This window comes from Podarcis bocagei (assembly GCF_964188305.1).
Source record: "Podarcis bocagei genome assembly, chromosome: 6".
In the NCBI taxonomy this organism is placed as follows: Eukaryota; Metazoa; Chordata; class Lepidosauria; order Squamata; family Lacertidae; genus Podarcis; species Podarcis bocagei.
This window is the reverse complement of record NC_138130.1, coordinates 48756881-48775741: the sequence shown is the minus strand read 5'-3', so window position 1 is coordinate 48775741 and position 18861 is coordinate 48756881. Positions and strand designations below refer to the sequence as shown.

Sequence of the window (18861 nt, the reverse complement as noted above, 5' to 3'; positions counted from 1 at the left end):
GAAGCATATCCTTTCTCTCAAATGATTAGGGGCACTGAAGTGTTTTAAAGGTTGCTGGGAATCGTAAAGGTGTACATGGCAGTGCCCAGAATTCATTGAGGAAAAGGATGTATTTGGGGTGTGCTGCAAAGGAACAGAGTTTACGCATCCTCAGGATTGTCATCCACCCTCATTGACAGAGCCGCCGTGCCGCGCCACACACCCACCCGGATTTCAGGCGGGTGATTGAACCTGAAACCTTTTGCATGCACACGAGATGCTCCACCATTGAATTAGGGGCGGCGCTTCTCCTAACATAATAACAATAGCAGTGATTATGATGATACCAGGTCACAGACCTTTGAGATGCCGAACACTGAAATTAATGCAAGCGGATGGCGCCCAAAGCCAGAGCTCCTCACCTAGCGAGGTAATTAAGCAAGAAACCTTCCGGCAATGACTGCGCTGTTATCCTCTTTCATCTCTTACGCGAACCTACACATTTTGAGTGGGAGTAGTTTGTGGCAGCGGGGCATATTTCCAAGCAATGTGCTTAGAATTGGGGTTTGGGGTCTTTATACAGATTGATTCCCCCTACAAACCTCTACACACACACGCTTAGCATCCTTTCCATGTTCCTGTCCCCTGTGGTAAAGGGATGGATTTTCATTTTTGCTTCCCTTCCTATAGCGTTTAGTAGGGAGTCTGGACTTGGCGAGTCTCTGAATGGATTAACAGGAGACACAAGGAAGCTCAGTCTGGTGTGGACCTCCTTCAGTCACACGTCTTTGCGATTTGATGGACAAGTGAAAGGCTCAGGAGTAGAAGGAAGCGGTGGAAATTGGAAGGAAGCAGAGTTTGGCCAAACATTAGGAGAACCTATCAACCAATGCTGTCTGTCTGCCTGCCTGCCCCAGGAGGTGGTGGTTTCTCTCCTTTGCTGGAGAGCTGGAAAGGACAATGCAATCGCAAGATTTCTGTATTGAGCAGTGTGTGTGGAAATGACTGAGCTCCAAGGTCCCTTAGGGAAGGACTGCAGCTTAGTGGCTGAGCATCTGCTTTGCATGCAGAAGGTATCAGGTCCAATCCCTGGCATCTCCAGGCAGAGGAAGAAAAGACTCCTTGTCTGAAACCCTGGAGAGCCACTACAGTCTCGAAGTTGACAATACAGTACTAAGCTAGATGGACCAATGGTCAGAGCAGGGCAGATTCCTATGAAAGAGCCCTTTCAGAATCTCTCCTCCTCTACTGCCTTTGGCACCCAGGGTTTAACTGGCGCTCGGGTTCCTCCGAGCCCCGAGCTTCCTTCCCCATCTTTTCTTTCTTTCAATGCCAGAGTACAGTCAGGGAATTTGAGACGAATTAGATCAACCCAACAGTGCTCCCAGGTCAGAGCGGTGGCGGTGCTAGGCTCCCACTTCTCTGCTTCAGAGACTTAAGTGCCTTCATGGGCCGAGGCCCTCTCCTCTGTTTTGGTTCGTTACCTATAAACAGCAGGTGAGCCCCCTCCCTTACGGCTGCTCCGGCTTCGAGGAGCAGCTCCTGGCCAGCGCACCGAAGGCCCTTCCTTCCCTGGGAGAATTTCCAGTGACAAAATTCACCCGGCTGCAAAATACATCTATTTGATTGTACAAGCATTTTAAGAGGAGAGAGAAGAAAATAAGATAGCGCCAAACTATTTCAAAGTGAACTTAGAAGACAAGATGGAGACATGTGGGGTGCGTGTGCTGGACCAGAAAGAGAGAGCCAGGGGAGGAGAGGAGGAGGAGGAGGCAGGAAATTGCTTCGGGCTCCTATTTGTGTGTCAAGTTTCAGTCCTCGCTGACATTTCTGGCTGAACGCCACAGTCCTGTAAATGGAAAATCAGGTGGTGCTGAGGGAGGCAAGGAAGGCGAAGTGGAGCGGGGTGTGCGTCTGTGTGTGTGTGTGTGGGGGGGTGCGCGTTCCGCTGGCAAATGGGGCAGACCACCGCCTCTCCCCTCCCCTCCCGCGCGCGTCCCTCGGGCAGAGCGGCCGTGGCGATCGTCACTGTGCAGCGGAGGGGATGAATCAAGCAGGCATCTGAGCGGAGCGCGGGCACCTTCCGCAATCCATTCAGGCACTGAAGCGCGTGAAAGGCTGCTGATCGCTGCCATTGTTACACGCGGCCGATGTGGGAACCGGAGCCTCAGCTCTGGCAAGAGATAAATAGCCTCTGACAGCGCCTCCTCGCCAGGGGATCGCCTCCAATTGCACGCGGCGGATGCTCCCAGGTCGGTGTTGCTCTCTTTAATGCACTCAGCAGTCGCTCGTTCCCTTGGCCCCGTCCCTCCCCGCTTACATTTCCCTCCCTCCCTCCCCCACTCCCCTCTCCTCCTCCTCCTCCTCCTCCTCCTCCCGCACCTCCCCCCGCCCTTCAGTGTTTGGAGTCCGGGATCGCCCTGCTGCTGCATTCGCTTCACCACAGCGAGGTTTTCGGAGCCGCCGCGATTGATGTTGGCCACCTCCGCGTTCAAAGCCTTACTAGTCATGGAGCCCCCGAAAACCCCAAACAGCTCAAATCCACAAACCCCAATAAGCCGAAAGCCTACTTATTCCCAGGAAGGCCCCGTCCGCAAATCCGTTCAGCTAATCCATCAGGTTTGGTGTGTATATATACCAAACGCAAGCCCCTTATAAGTCGACGTCTTTCCTAACAATCCTGAACTACGACCCCTGAAGCCAGTCACTTCACACACCTCATTTCGTCTTAATGGTGCTGTGGATCGGAGCTGTCCATTTCCTCTCTCGGAATCCTTTTCCTGGGTAGCCTCGGGGGAGCGGGGTAAGGAAAGATCCGAACAGCGCAACCCATTGTTTACATGGAAGTAACTCCCATAGAGTTGAATGGGTCTCACTCGCTGGGCGGTGTGCATAGAATTGCAGGCTCCTGGTGCCCTTTAAAAATGACCCTGGCAGGCGAGGGTTATAACGATTAGGAGTGACCGCAGCCCTCCGTTCGCTCCCTGCTGGAATTAGTGCTGTCCGAGATCGCAGATCCCTATGGATTGGCAAAGGAAATCGATCGCCTTCCTGACGGTGCGAGGGGAGGGTAAGCAGGGCTTGTAGAAATGATAAGAGGTTTCCCAGAGGCATCCTGGACACACAAACTTTTTCTATTTTGCCTGAGCTGACATCTCGATCCGCCTCCCAGTTGAGCTGAAGCCCAACAAGTCAGCCCACCTTTACAATGAATGGAAGGGGCCCCCGAGTTTTTAGACTGAGTCCCTTGGAAGACAGGAAGCGAGCAGAACTCCAGCCCAGCTCCAGGCTGAAATAGCTGGGGCTTCCTTCCAAACAAGCGCGTTCGGGATGACGTGTTGCCTTAAACCTGCTCGCTTGTGGAAAGAGACGGGCCTTCCCATCAGCGTCCTGTCCAGCCATCTTGGCTATATATAGCAGCTTCCTTCCAAAGCCAGGAGACTGAATGCAACTTTATCGGAGTATCGTGCCCGGCCTCACGTGGAGCAATGCTTTGGGAGTGCGCACAGAACACACACACCCGCTCCATATTTTGCCTTCCAATGGGTGCAGCCTTGCAGCCTTTCCTGAGACTTGGGCATTGGCCCACACTGATATTTTGCTAAGTAGTTTGGCCCAGAGGAAGCAACAGCTCCCTCTGCATGCAGCAGCCCTTGGACCTAAAGTGGCAAAAGACCCGCAGTCTTACTTGGGAGGTAAGCCTCTTTGAACTCTGTAAGCCTTACTCCCAAGTACTGGAATTGCAGTGCGCAATGAAACCGACTTCCCAGGGTGTTTAATGATCGGCCAGGCAGCCCCCTTGAGCCGGAAGTGAAAAGTCCCATTTAAACTGGAGCAAAACCCACTATATAGGCTCGAACTGGGAGTAAGGCACAGTAGACGCTCTACTCTCTCTCTCTCTCTCTCTCTGTGGGTGGGTGGGTGTGCTCATCCATACTGTCTTTTAGTGTAGATAGCAAGCTTCCTGTACCTCCATTAATTCTCCGTTGTCCATATCATGCTCCCCTCCAGACCACTGCCTCCCCACACTTTCCCGTCCCTCAACCCGGATTTTCTCATACCAAGAATGCTCCGAACAGAAGGCTATGAGAAAATCCGGACTGAGGGACGGGAAAGTGTGGGAAGGCAGGCTGCTGGAGGGGAACGTGATACGGACTATGGGAAATTAATGGAGCTACAGGAAGCTTGCTATCCACGTTAAAGGGCATTGTGGATGAGCCCTAGGCTTGCATCTGAGTAAACATCCATAGGGTTAAGGCGGTTGATAGGAAGAGCTCCAAGTAACTCGTCACGTGTCAGCGGCTCCGTAAGCCTAGGAGAAGGACTCGCCTTTAGGGCAAGAACTCCGGCTGAACTCATTTGCGGATGGCACTCCGGCGCCGTCCTGGTCTCGCTTTCTTCCTGACTGCAGCGCGCTCGCAGGCAGCCGTTTCATGTCTGGCACGGACGAGTCAAGCGGGAGGCTCCCGGAGAAAATCCTATCCTCAGGCTTTTCCTGTTGAGGGAACTTGGAGGGGCGCAGCAGAGGCGAGTCTTGCAGCGGACCTGAAGCAGAGCGGTGGGAAGAAGGCTCGGAAGAAAACCGGTTCCCCTTCCCAGCCTGTAGTCCCCGACTCCTCCGCAGGGGAGGAGGAGGGAGGAGGGAGGAGGGAGGAGGGATGTAATGACAGGCAGGCCGCCAGCCTCTCCTCCCCCTCCTGTGCATAATCAGGCTGCTAAATGTCACCGTCAGGACGGGCGGTGGGTGCTGGGTCTCGTGCTCGAGGGACCGCCGTCTCTGACCTGGTTCCTTTTTATTACCGCCACCCTTTCCAAACAACAATAATAATCCTCACAAGACACGGTAGTTTCAGAAGAAATTTATTTCAAGAGAACGAAGCCATATCTGAATACAGGGTTACTTCGAAGTACATACAATACGCGAAGCTCCTTGTCCAGAGCATTCGTTAGTTTAGAATTAACCTTGCCTACTCCGCGGTGACCCTCCAGACGCTGCTACAGCTCCCATCATCTCTGACCTTTGGTTATGCTGGCTACGGCTGGAGCCCAAAAGCAATTGGAAGGTCACCGGTCCACCATCCTTCCTCTTCTTCGGGAATTAAAGGCAGTCTGGAGGACCTCAAGCAGAGAGGGATCTTTTCACAGCCCGGAACCAGAGTTCCAGTTAAATGGCAATGTCAGGGATCGAACACGCAAAGAACCCGTAAGCCGCCTTGAGTCCCATCCAGGAAAGAAGTGGAGTATCAGCAACAAGTGTTTTACCGCTTATTATGCCGTCTCCCTTTAGGAAGTCTCCCTGGGCGCAATGGGACTTGCTATTCCTGCTAACTAAGCTTGGGAGATCCTAATACAGTATTCAGAAATGAGGGGGTCTGGCTGCTCAGCGCTGAGACGAAAACACTCTGCGCTTGCTCAGAAGCATGGTTTCAAATACAGTATCCTAGGGTTGAGTCCTGGCACCGGAAGCACGTTGTGGGACTTTGACCTTGCCAGACCAGGCTCCCTGTGTGGCCCCTGTGCAAGCCCCACCCCCACCCCTCCTTTCCTCAATATGCTTTGTTCTGTGGCGTCAGGGAGCAGGCTGAGCTACCGGTCTTTATTTTTTAAGCAGGCTAGTAAAAATGTTTATCATGTTTCAATGTGATCCAAGGCTGTCTGATGGTTTCTTCCACGATTGTTTCCCGTGTAGAGTCAGGGTAAGAGGATTGCCTTCCCGCTCTTGACTGCAACCCAGTCCTACCGGTGTCTTGTGTCTCCCGGTCTTTGGGGGGGGGGGTTGGCTGCGGGGAGAGCTTGGCCCAGGAATGGGCGAGCTGCCCTTGGAAAGGAGACGGAGACTCGCAGCCAGGAAGAAAAAGGGAAGGGAAGGGAGAAAGGGAGAGCGCCCGCGCCTTGCTTGTTCCCAGTGAGTCATCTTTTGCAGCGGAGCCGCGTTTGCAGGTGCAGCCAAGCTGGGCGCTACCTGCTCAGAGGAGGCAGGAGGCTTTGACGGGGTGCGGGGAAGCTGTCCCCAGCCAGACCTCCAGCTTCTTCCGCTTGCCGCGGAGGGTTTTTTTTTAGGCCAAGTCCCCACCTCCCACCCCTGAACTCGAGAAAGCGGATTTTGGCAAGGCGTCATCCTCGACACTACGTGCTTCGGGCGCTCTGCGCCCCAGAGAATCCAGGCAGCGTTTTGCCAAGCGCTGCTTTCCAGGCGCGGCTGCTGCGCTTTTAGGGGGATCTGTTCCCCCACCCCCAACTTCCCTTCACTGGTGTGTCTCAGCCTCGTCTCGTAAACTGCTAATGATTTATTACCTAGGCTAAGTGCTTAATTTGTGAATATGAAACAGATTAAAAGGAGATCGGCATATTTTAGCAGGCAGACCACGGCAAGGCCAGCAGCTGTTTCGAATTTGGAGGTATTTCCAGCCTCCTGGAGAACGCGAGCCAACCCCCAGCAGGAAGGGGGCGGCGGCTGTCCCTCCTTCCTGGGATAGGAAAGGCCACCTTCGCCTCCCCCCACTTGGCTGGCTCCATCAGGACATCCCTAAGTTCCCTAAGCACACACCGAGTTCCTGATTTCTGTAGGGCTGACGACCCCATCTCATCATGTGTGCTTACTTGGAAATAAGTCTACCGGAATTCATTGGATATATTCTACCAAAGGATAGCTGCTTACCCCTTCAGTTGATGCTCTGTCACGGGCTCCCCGCCGCCCGCAACAGGCCTATTTTAAGCAGGTTTGTTCCTGCTTCTGTTTTATAGGTTTAACTGAGAGTTACTTTCAGGTAAGCATATATTTAGAACTGCAGCGTAATGGAGTTTTTTAGGTCCAATGTCAATATCACGGCAAATTCTGAATAAGAGTCACCTACAGATCCTACTAGCCGTCGAATGATTCAAGATTGGTGAGGGTGTTTTCTGTCCATTCATGCTTCTACGCGAGGAATTATAACCCCAGATTAGAATCGTGAGCAGAAATGTGGTTAACCCGGATTAGTCAACAACCAGTACAAGGTGGTTCCATCTTTGGGGTTTGGCTCCTGGTTTTGATAACAAGAAGCAGGCGTAACAGAGTTGGAAGTCAATGAATGAGGCTTCCGTGACACTTGATGATCCGGGTTTGTTCCAGGGAGGTAACGAGAACAATTTCAAATGGAAAGTCAAACCCACCATTAGAGAAGTTTCAATAAGCTGTTAGAAGAAGCTGGCGGCGCAAAAAAACTAGCTGACACCTAAACAGTTAATAAAAGCAGGGTTACCCGCCGCCGCCGCCCCCACCTTCCCCTTCCAGGATTAACTCCAAATCAAGCCAGTGCAACCGCGGGCTGGTGGTCCCAGCAAAAGGCACGTGATGCTAAGAGCAACGTAAACATCCAGTGGAGAACAAAGACGAATCATTACAGTCACTTCTGCCGGCAAAACTTAAGCAGCGAGAGAGGAGGAAAGTTCTTGCCAAAAATAGCCAGGAGATAATCAAAATAAATACCTTTGATGTAGCCGTGCTCCGGCTGGCCGCCACTTTGTGCGGAGTTCCCTGCCGCTCCCTCCCCAAACAAGGAGCCCGCACAATTAAGCGCCTTCCTTTGAAAGGAGGCCGGGCGGAGAGGAGAGCTCGGCTTTTGTCGCTTCCAGGCGGCGTCGCACATCAAAGGGGTGGCGGCTCGGTCCTTGAAGGTTCCTCCGGCTGCGCAGACTTAGTGGAGCAGAGCCAGCGTGCGAACTGCCTCTCCCGCCCCGCTTGGATACTTTTGTTAAGGGGCAATCTCGACCACATGGAAGCCTCTGGGAATCGGGGGCTGGGAAAGGAGGGAGGGAGAGGCAGGCAGAGAAAATTAAATGGTATAGGGCTAGGAAAGCATGTCAATATAGGCCTCAGAGATGGAGTATGGGCTGTGGGGGAAAGGGCCGTCTCCAGTCTTCAGCGCTTTTGGTTGTCCTACGTTATGCAAGCTGATTTCGGAGGGGGCCACGGAACTCAGAGGCACTTCCGAGTCATCACGTTGTGACAAGGACCAGTAGCAGGGCTAGCAAAGACCTCTGGCTCAGGTGTCTGCCAACCTAGCAGCGAGTCCGGTTTCACTTGGCTTCAGGCATTGCCTTACAAGTTTTAAGGACTTCGCAGCAAGCTGTGGCTTCGATCCACAAAGAGCATGCTAAAACCTAAAGCCAGTCAATATGTTTAGGACTGCCGCCTTCTCTTATCGGAGAACGGAACTGAGGTAAGCAGGGTTTGCCAAACAGAAGTCCAGGACTACGACTCTTAAGAGCACCGTTCTTCGTAAATACGACCTATTGAAACGAGTTAACTTCCTTGTAAGAATGGCTGGGATCCTGCTTGCAGGACCCTTTGCGGCAGAGGCGGGGAACCTGTGGGTCTCCATTGCTAAACTACAACTCCTATCAGCCCCAACAAGCATGTCCAGTGGCCAAAGAGGATGGGAGTTGTAGTCCAACAGCAGCTGGAGGGCCAAAGGTTTCCCACCATTGCTCCACAGAAGCAAACGATGCAAAGGTGGCCCAACATCTCGTTGTTTAAAACGAGCCCTCGGTAGCTAGTTTGCGAGCAGAGCGCGCGGTAGATGGGCGCCTTGACGTCTTGTCCGAGGAAACGCAGAAACGCCGGGGTGGGGGGAGGATTCTGCCCGCAGTCTGTAATCTGGGTTGTTGTTATCTGGGTGATGAGGATGACAGCCATTTGTTTGCCTCCCTCCTTTTTGCGTTGGAGAACGAGAGCAGGATTCCGCCCGGAGCCTGAATAACCTTCAGGAATTCCTCTTGGCCCGCTTCCAAGCGACGCCTCGCACTCACCTCCCTCCCTGAGCCCATCCCATCTTGATAAGGGCGTTCGACGTCTCCCTCTCTTTTCCCTTCAGAATCTGAAGGTGAAAGCTCATGGAAAGAGGGAGAAAGCGCAGCTCGGGCTAATTATATATCGCTTGTAAAAGTGGCTTCCCTTGGCTGCCTCGCGCGTTTGGCTGCCATAGCCAGCGAGCCCGGCCGCTCCTGCCCCTCCCGCCTTCGTCGCCACCGAAAGGCAGCTCGCTGTCCTGTATTTCAAATGACTATGCTCAGGGGGACGGGCGAATAAACGCGCAGAGAACAGAGACATAACACCAGGCTTTCCTTTCGCTTATACAAGCATAGGATCGACCTACAACCTCTAAATGCCCTAGGACGTGCTTCTCTCGGTAAACGTGCTTAGGATCGGATCACACAAACCTGGACTGAGGCGTGTTGACTCGGAAGTAAGCGCACGACCCACTAATTTCTATCACTTTTATAGTAACAGTGCTTGGCATTGACTTCTAGAGTGTTCAGAGAGCTTCCTATGCAACCATAGAACCCAACTCTTAGGGACCGATGTAAAATATTTGAGCCCCTCTCCAAGTTGATGGGCATTGCCATTCAAATGGTGTGCGTGCGCGGTGTCTTGTGATGTGGGGCGGGCATTGCCTCCTCCCCCTAATGTTTTATTCAAGTTGACACCCCTGGATGCAGACTTATGCGGTCGGTCGGTATTCTGAACCTCCCGGCCGCCGGCCTAGTAGACAGTGGGCTTGATGCTAAAAGATGGTGGGCTTAGTAGCCAAGGCGACACTTGAACCCGGGACTCCTCGGTCGGTGCGCTGCCCTCTCAGCCTCTCCATTGCACTAGCGCTTGTTTTCCTTGGCCGTAGGGGTCAAGCAGCTTTCCGGCCCGATCCCACGGTGCTCATTGTACTTCCTCCTAGGGAGGCTCAGGCCTCAGCAGCCTTGGCTGAAAATGGAAGCAGCGAAGGCTCCGGACTTGGATCGGATTTCACAGCGGGAGAAGGCGCCGGGCGGGGCGTGAGTGCAGCTTTCGCGCATTTTCCAGCCCAAGTGCCGGCGGGGATCATTAGCTGCGAATGGACAAGCGCTGCCTGCCTCCTGGCGCCCTATCAGTCAGCCCCGCGTGCTGCGCGAGAGAGAGCTGAGGGCTGTTGCCTGCCGGCGCGAGACCTTAGGGGAAAAGAGCAGAGACAGCTCGGCTGGCTGTGCACGAGGCGAGGGCGGCGGGTGGGAAGGGGCGAGATGGGTGGGGAGAACCCTTGCGTTGTATGGAGCAAGAGGGGATGTATGGAGGTGTACTGCGGAAGAGGCAGCTGCCGCCGCCGCCTTTCCATACTCCTTTCTGCGCAAAGGGAGAGCGGGTCTCTTACAGCCGCCGCGTTTCTTTGGGCATTGCTTACGAGCGCCGAGAAAGAGCCCTGTGTCATCCTCAGCAGAGCAGAACAGACAGTGCTGGCTAAGAGAAAAATGACTCGCGGTGCCCTTGTTGCGCCCAAAGTTATTGCTCTTGTGAGCCACGGACGCGTCTGGTGCCGGAGCGGTATAAATAGCTGGAGTGGGAGAGGGAGAGGATGCGAAGACCAGGTGTGCAATGTCACTGAACAGATTGCAAGCAACGGTTGATCCCTTGTCAGATGTTGCTGCCAATTACCAGGAGAGAGATGACAGAGAGCCGAGCAGCCTTTGGATAAAGGAGCGAAAGGAAAGGAGGAGAAGGAGAAGGGCGGGAGGGGGACACCCACCAACTTTGGGGTGGGGAGGCTTAAGTCGAATACTAGATCATCACGGATGACGATGCGTTTGTGAGCAAAGATATCGGAAAGCAAGGCTTGCGGGTATGGCTGGTGTTAACACCAAGTCCAAGCAGGCGCAGATGGAAATAAGATTTAATTTAAAATCAATGGGGCTTATTTCCATATATGCCACTTTAGTGCCTGCCTCCTGCGAGATGGAAAAAAGTGGCTTCTTGGCTTCAGTGGGGCTTCACTGTGGGATATTCCGGTCCCATCCAAGTTCATACACTAAGCCCAGGTTTTCAGCTAGACTTTATCTTTTATCCCAACCTACTTCCCAAGGCTGTTATGAGGCTAAAGTGCTGCTCAGAATTTCCTGGAGGAAGAGCCAGAAGCCTGAGGATGCAGTTGCCAGTATGCTCAGTGGGTTTTTACTTCTGAGTAAGCATGCATAAGATAAGATGGGACCAGAATATCTTATTTGGAATTTTGGGGGAGTACGCCTCATTAAACTAGGTGGGATTTTCTTCTTAGTAAATATACATAGGACCTGGCTATAAATTGAAGTTTAGCTAGTTTAAATGCTGCACACTGCTGCAAAAAGCAGTGATTTTAAAGCACAGTGCAGGAACACTGTTCCAACATGGCAGTAACATTTTGGCAATACAGTACAAACCAGGTTGTTTAGGAAAATGACTAGGGTCTCTTTCTTTGGAATTTTTCATGGCCTCCTAACGAAGAGGAGGGGAGTCCACTTAATCTTTCTGTTGGTAGTAGAAAGATAAATAATCCAGTAGCACCTTACAGATGAGCTGGTTTATCTGGAGGCCTGATTTTGTTAGTCTCAATTCTATCTCTTCAGGCGGCTGGTGGTAAATGGAGAAAAGAGTGTGTTCGTTACATACATAGACTGAAAAATTAAGGTGTGCATGTGTGCTGCTGCTGCTGCTATACCTTTGATTATTCTGGCAAGATGCTGAAACTTTCCACAATACTGAAAAGGACTTACAATTGCAGATTCTGATGTGTTAAAATGCATACCCAGTAGTAGCCTGTCTCAAGGCTGAATTGCAGATGTATGAATGTAGGTCATATGGCACCATATTGTTCAATAAGAATGAACTGTCTCATTCCAATTATTTGGTTTTAAATTCTGTTACGAGTAGTATGAAACCTCTTTCTTGTAGATGTTTGATAATTTGTGCCTATTTCAAATATACAAATTATCACCTGATGTTTTCAGCCATCAAAAGTGATGACCATGTATCTGTGAATTTCCTTTTTCTTGAAGAGGTGAGAACCCCAAGACAACTCATTGATTAGACAATTGCCAAATCTCTCATGCACACAAGACAAGCTACTTTTTGAAGTGAGAGAACCACCTGTAATGTTTATTCAGTGCCTAAATAATTTAAGCAAAGTCATACAATTAACTCCAATCTTGAAGTTTCCCATTCACTTTGTCCTTCAGAATCCTTTGGTTTAATAGGAGAACTCAAAGATTTATTGACCATCCACAGCAGGCTCTGGTATTTTTAACTGAGAAGAGAGGGGCTGGGAAAGCCTTTGTTTGGTATTCAGCAAAAATGCACTCCACAAGGCCTAAGCACATTGTGCTTATCCTAAGCTCACAGGGATGGACCAGAAAGCCTTGATTGTTCAGGCTGAAGTGAAAGCATTCCTGCTTAGGACCCGTCTCCTTTCTCTAATATGGAATCAGAGTAAAACATATAGGAAAAGTAATATCATTCTCATGCCATGTAACGTTGAAGTATCGCATTGTAATATGTAGTGTGAAAGAGCATAGAAAAGGACATACATTTTAACTACATCCATTTCGAGTGATGGCTTTTGAGTTCTTCAGGGCTCTTTGTCTGGTTTATTTGGGGATGAGAGGAGATTCTCAGTTGTATCCAGATTAAGGATGCTTACTAATAAACATACCGTATTTTTCACTCTATAACACGCACCCGACCATAACATGCACATAGTTTTTAGAGGAGGAAAACAAGAAAAAAAATATTCTAAACGAAACAGTGGATGTATGATTTTTGTGGTTCATGCTGTGGCCACAGACATGTGATCTGACGGTGAGTTTGGGGTAGCCCAATGCAAAAATCCTGAGGATCCATGTGGATCCATGCTTTGTAACTACGTTTTTGCACCACTGCGGCCCCAGGCAACAGTGGGTGTGTGATTTTTTTGGTGCAAGCTGTAGCCATGGACATGCTATGTGATCTGATGGTGGATTTGGGGTGACCCAATGCAAAAATCCTGAGGATCCATGTGGATCCGTGCTTTGTAACCACGTTTTAAGTGGGAAGGGAAGGAAAAGCACTCAAGGGACAAGGAGCACGTGTGGGGTGTGTGGAGAAGGATGCTGCTAATAATGCAGGTGAGGGGTATAAGAGGAGAAGGCTCCTCTCTTCTCCCACTTTGCTCCTTTAAAGCAAGCAGGCTCTGCTTCTCTCCCACCTCCCCGGCTTAGCGAGCTGAAAAACTTTGCTGCTATGTAGCGAGCTGAGTGGGGAGGAGAGAGGGACAGAGAGCCTGCTTGCTTTAAAGGAGCCAACCGGACAGGAGCCGCTTACACTCATGTAAGCGGCTCGTCTCCTCTCCCACTTTGCTCCTTTAAAGCAAGCAGGCTCTCTGTCCCCCTCTCCTCCCCAGTCAGTGGCTCTTCTCCCGCTTCGCTGTTTCAAAGCGAGCAAAGCGAGCCACGGAGGAGGGAAGGAAGGGGAACCATGGATCCTCTGCTCACGACTGCAGCAGATCCCCCCGCCATCCGTAGGCATTCGCTCCATAACACGCACAGACATTTCCCCTTACTTTCTAGGAGGAAAAAAGAGAGTGTTATCGAGCAAAAAATACAGTATTTAGTATACGATCCTAATTTATATGCCGATTTGGCAGAAAGTGAGCCTTACTTTCAAGGACACTTGCTTTGCATTCAGAAAACATTCTCCATATGAAATACAATGTAATATATTAGCAGAAGGTTAAAAACTATGGCAACAATTTTGGAAATCAAATTTTACTTGAGAGTACTTTTCTGCCAGTAGAAAGTAACCCACCTTGCATGATTCCCTGACCAGGGCAACTGCCTGTATTTACCAGCAATACAGCTACTAATAATATTTACATAAGAAAATGTGACATTTGTAACTATTGTTCTGCATTACTACACTGTTCACCACACAAAGAAAACTCCTTGGTTTCCTGAGCTGTACCACAGTTGTGGCACACCCTCCATCGCAAAGTACTAGAAAACCAAAGTTTCAGTTCACACGCTCCCTAACCCATGATCCTGTAGTATTGCTGACCATATTAAATCCTCAGTGACCAATGAAACAAATAAACCATACATAAGAGATACACAAGTGGATCATTCACAACTGCAGGAGCTTTCTGCAGATAACTGGGAAATCAGCCATGAAGTCATCATCAAACACCAGCCCCCACCCTGGCGTGTCTCTTTTGAAACTGACTGACTTTTCAAATGCAATCACTAACACAGAATGGGTGGGTCTGGCATTAGGAGTGGGGGGGGGGAGTCTTAAATCCTATTGCCTATGTACAGGCCCTTGGGCATACCTAAAGTAGCACTTTGGATCCCAGCCAGAGTGAAAACATCAAACTCTCTCTAAATACAAAGATGAATATTACATGGTTAGAATCAGAGGAAGAGTTTTCAGGTTTCAAGGGTACAAGGGCTACTTGTTTTGGACCATGTTAGTGGGGAAATCGACAGGCATCTTGTGCAGCGCCAAGGCCCGTCCCTTCAACCATAGCTATATGATCAGTATAATGTCATTTGAACTTGTATCCAGTATGCTGACATGTTTTGCTAGATATGGGGACATTTTTTATAGATGTGAAAAGGAATGAGGGGAGGCCTGATCCTCAGAGAGAGAAATAAAGATCTGGCATCATGTTGAAGTGTTTTTTATCTCTGAAATATAAATGAGCCATATGTGAATTTGGGTGACCTTACACCAAATGCAAACATTCCAGAGGGTGGTGAGAATATCACCATTACTTTCTACTGGTAAAATGTAAGGCAGGGCAACAGGGATGTGGTCCTCACAGATGCTATAGCCTCTCAGATGCTACCGCCCAGCAGATTATCGTAAATACAACTGCTGGAGCCTTCCCACCAACTCTACATTGTTCCTTCCTTGCCCCTCCCCTGCTGAATCAGAGTTGGGGGGCAAATGCTTTCTCTTGTAGCCAACCAGCCAGTTCTTCATATGTAAAACAGACAGTTCACCACATGCTTATCTGCAAACCGTGCTAAGTTCCCACCTATACAGTGGTACCTCAGGTTAAGAACTTAATTCGTTCTGGAGGTCCATTCTTAACCTGAAACTGTTCTTAACCTGAAGCACCACTTTAGCTAATGGGGCCTCCCGCTGCTGCCACGCTACCAGAGCACAATTTATGTTCTCATCCTGAAGCAAAGTTCTTAACCCAAGGTATTATTTCTGGGTTAGCAGAGTCTGTAACCTGAAGCGTCTGTAACCTGAAGCGTATGTAACCCGAGGTACCACTGTACTCACTCAGTGGGTGTAAAAAATTGCAATGCCATCATGAAGTCATGGCTTCTGAATATGATGAAAAGAGTGATACATAAACCCCATTCATGCATTACATGGATGTAGGGTGTGAATCTACTGGAGAAGCAGTAGGGCTCTGCTTCTGGCCCCACCCACGTCACATTCCTGGGCTAGCCCTGGCTTCAATGTCCACATACTGAGTGTGGAGATGCATGTTGAACACATGAGCACAGCTAGGTCAGGCACTCAACAGGTTTTGAATATGCACAAATAATAAGCGGGTAGCAACAATCAGAAAATGGCATTGGCCAAATTAAGTTATTTGAAATGAAAAAAACATATTAATGCTACAGTTATGCAAGCCGCTGTCTCTGTACTGTTTGACAGACCTGCTTTTAGCTGTTATGGTCCCATGCATGGAAGACTAGCCCTTCATTTAATGTTTAAAGCAGGACTGCCATGTCCTGTATACTATTTCTACATGGTGTCAACCCAGTACTCAATTTACTGAGGGCAGGGATGATGCCCACCAGAGTTTCTACCCCCTTTATCTTTTATGATGGCCACTTTAACTACTGTTTTTGGAAGGCTTTGGGGACATTTTTTTTTTTGCTAAAACTCAGTGGAACCAGGAAGTGGACCTTATTTGTTTCATTAAAGTCTCCTATGTTTCCCCCTGTAATTCAAGCCCCAGGTCAGCCTGCTTATTAGACGGCACTGCACTGGCACTTCTGTTCTGGAGTAAATAATCACCATGAAAAAGGGTCAGAGGCTGATAAATAACACAGAGACATATAATTATTGGGGACAGAAGTTAACCCTTATCTGTTTATGGGTCTGGGAAGGGTGGGAAGTGGGAAGGGTGTTAGTTTTCAGAATACAATACAGTATTGAAATATTTTCTAGCCACCATGAGTGGTGGAAACACTTGCACTCTTTGGGCCACATTGCTCAGAATGCTTCACTTGGATAAAGAACCCCTTTCTCCAGAGCAAGAATGGGGTTTGTGAGAACAAATGGCACTTCTTCTGCTAGGATGCAAAATAGTGTTAATTCTTGGAGCCCCAGTTCCTTCCTCTGTTCTCTTGGGATTGGTGTTCAGATTATTTAGTTTGTCAGGTATGTGTACAAAGTTGCAGAATCCCCAGCCCAGTTTCACTCCCTCTTCCGAGATGAAGGATAAAGATGGCATCCCTCCCAATCCACATGCAGAAGTCAACTAGATTGGCTGTTGAATATTACTACAATGCTGGCAGTGTTGCACCTTACATAGCAGGGTGGCCAGAATAGGTTATTTAACATACACAGCTCTGACCTCCAATAGACTGAACTGCCCAGAGGGCTCTTATGAACAGACAGGGGGCTGCCACTGCTGCCCCAACATCTGCCCCCTAAAGCAGTTGCCTCATTTTGGTAGGGCTGCCCCTGCTTACACACCCAATGTTGCCTATCCTCCTGAAAATTACAGTGCACAACATAAAGTATTTATCACTTTTTTGTTTTCTAAAAATTATTAAAGCAATAGCTCGGGAATAGTATAGTAGATGGTCACAACCCTGAGTGTTGTTCATGCATGCTGCTGGAACAGGAGTGAAATTTAAGTGAATTGTTGTTGTTTTCTCTCAGCTGAAGAATTACCAGTGTGTCATGCTGCAGGATTTCACTGCTACTGGCACCAATCTCCTGCATTTAAATGTCATGGCTGCTCGATAAATGCTGTGTTTGCCTTTTGTGAACTGTGAATTTCTTTTTAAACATGCCTGAATTTATTTGGCACTTAGTCTGCATTCTAAAGAGGCAATTTGCTTGACTTCAGAAGTCATATATTGGCCCTGCATTGCTTATTTCGGGGGTAAGCAAATTAAGGCCTGGTGGCCGGATCCGGCCCAATCGCCTTCTAAATCTGGCCCGCAGATGGTCCGGGAATCAGCGTGTTTTTACATGAGTAGAATGTGTCCTTTTATTTAAAATGCATCTCTGGGTTATTTGTGGGGCATAGGAATTTGTTCATCCCCCCCCCCAAATATAGTCTGGCCCACCACATGGTCTGAGGGATGGTGGACTGGCCCAAGGGTGAAAAAGGTTGCTGACCCTTGGCTTATTTCATTGGATGTTACAGAATTTATCATATTAATGTTCCTAAAATTGGCTGCTTTTCAACTTTTAATTTTAAGGAACACAAGGACTGGTCCTTGCGCCTTAAATTCCCTATGTCCCCCCCCACTCTGGGCTGAAGTGCAAAATGAATCTCTTTTCCTTCCATAGTGCACTGCAACAAGGAAAATGCCTTGTGCAAAATCCATTCTTCACAACAGCAGGGTCCACCACATGTCATGAGAAATCCTGCGGAGCTTGATAAACCAGCTTTGCAGCAACTAGTGATGAAGGTTTCAGCCCTACCAAACCACGTAACCCAGGCAGTGTCTTGTTTGTTCCATGATCTCATTATGCATACATTTATGATTCATCTGGTTTGAATGTGTACATTAGTGGCCTATAATAATAGATGAGCCATAAAAAGCAGTATTGAATTGATAACACACCTGTATTTCTAGAATGAATATTTTTCTAAAGAAGTATCATAGGATGAAAAATGTGAAGTCAAAATATTGATATGACAGAGTCTGGGAATTCTGACAATATAAATGTCAAAAATGTTGAGAAAATAGTTTTCTGTAGATTTAGAAAACCAACAGGGTGAAACTTTATTTTGCTGTTAATCCGCTACTGTTCCTGAGCATATGCATCAGATGCTGGCCAAAACCTACTATACTGCTAGAGAAGCTCTATGATCTTGATTACAGGATTTGACCTGGACTTGGGAGAGCCAGGCTCAAACCCTTGCTCAACCATGGATGACATTGGGAGCCAGCTACTATCTCTCTTCCTAACCTAATTTACAGGATAAAATGGGACTTGGAAGACTATGTACGCAGATGAAAACATAATAATAAGTACAGTGGTACCTTGGGTTACATACGCTTCAGGTTACACTCTCTGCTAACCCAGAAATAGTGCTTCAGGTTAAGAACTTTGCTTCAGGATGAGAACAGAAATCGTGCTCCGGTGGCGCGGCAGCAGCAGGAGGCCCCATTAGCTAAAGTGGTGCTTCAGGTTAAGAACAGTTTCAGGTTAAGAACGGACCTCCGGAACGAATGAAATACTTAACCCGATGTACCACTGTACATGCATCTTTCATTTTGCATAATGCAGCTCATTTCTGATACGCAGTTAAATTACTGATAATGCCCTGTGATCCAGGAATGGAGATTTGCTTACAGAACCAGGTTTCTGCATGCACAGCCAGTACAGATGGAGATGTGAATCTGGATGTGTATCTGCACATGCCATGGTAGAGACACATCTCTATGTGCTGAGGGACAAATGGGGTCAGAACAAACGGGCAGTTGGAGGTGATAAGATGTATCCACAGTTTATTGTTATAGCTGTTTCTTGTTAGTTTCTAGCTCTAAAAAAAGGAAAAGCCTGTTTGGTCTCCAGATAAACGACCAGGAGAGCTACACGCAACACATAGGGGCCCTGTTAAAATGGCTGGAAGGATATTTTAATGCAGATAAGGACGCACATCCCTATCCGGACTCATTAGTTGTTGCAAGTGACTGACTGTACATGACTAGAGCTGGATCTCGGTCATTCACAGATGAGCAGAAAGGGAACAGAAATACAAGGCTATGTTCAGGGCAGTTAATATTTTGAGGTAAGAAATATATATCATAAAAAGAATTGAGCATGATTTTAGGGGGAAATATAAACGTATTCAGTTTACATATTATGGTCTG

The 18861-nt window shown here is 48.8% G+C and overlaps 2 long non-coding RNA genes across 6 annotated transcripts in view; one reads left to right on the top strand and one right to left on the bottom strand.

Annotated features, from left to right (window-relative positions):
- Positions 1-18861, top strand: part of LOC308589805 — a 74825-nt gene that overhangs the window by 21028 nt on the left and 34936 nt on the right. The window contains exon 1 of one of the 2 annotated variants that reach the window (XR_014009488.1): positions 1941-2231. The exons of the other annotated variant lie outside the window; for it this stretch is intronic. This is a non-coding gene — a long non-coding RNA (uncharacterized lncRNA). Of the gene's footprint in view, positions 1-1940; positions 2232-18861 lie in introns of those variants that run through there. 2 annotated transcript variants of the gene reach the window in all.
- LOC308589808 overlaps positions 1-18861 on the bottom strand; it is a 58481-nt gene that overhangs the window by 17691 nt on the left and 21929 nt on the right. For all 4 annotated transcript variants that reach the window (XR_014009490.1, XR_014009491.1, XR_014009492.1 and 1 more), the window contains exon 2: positions 7448-7757. This is a non-coding gene — a long non-coding RNA (uncharacterized lncRNA). The remainder of the gene's footprint in view (positions 1-7447; positions 7758-18861) is intronic.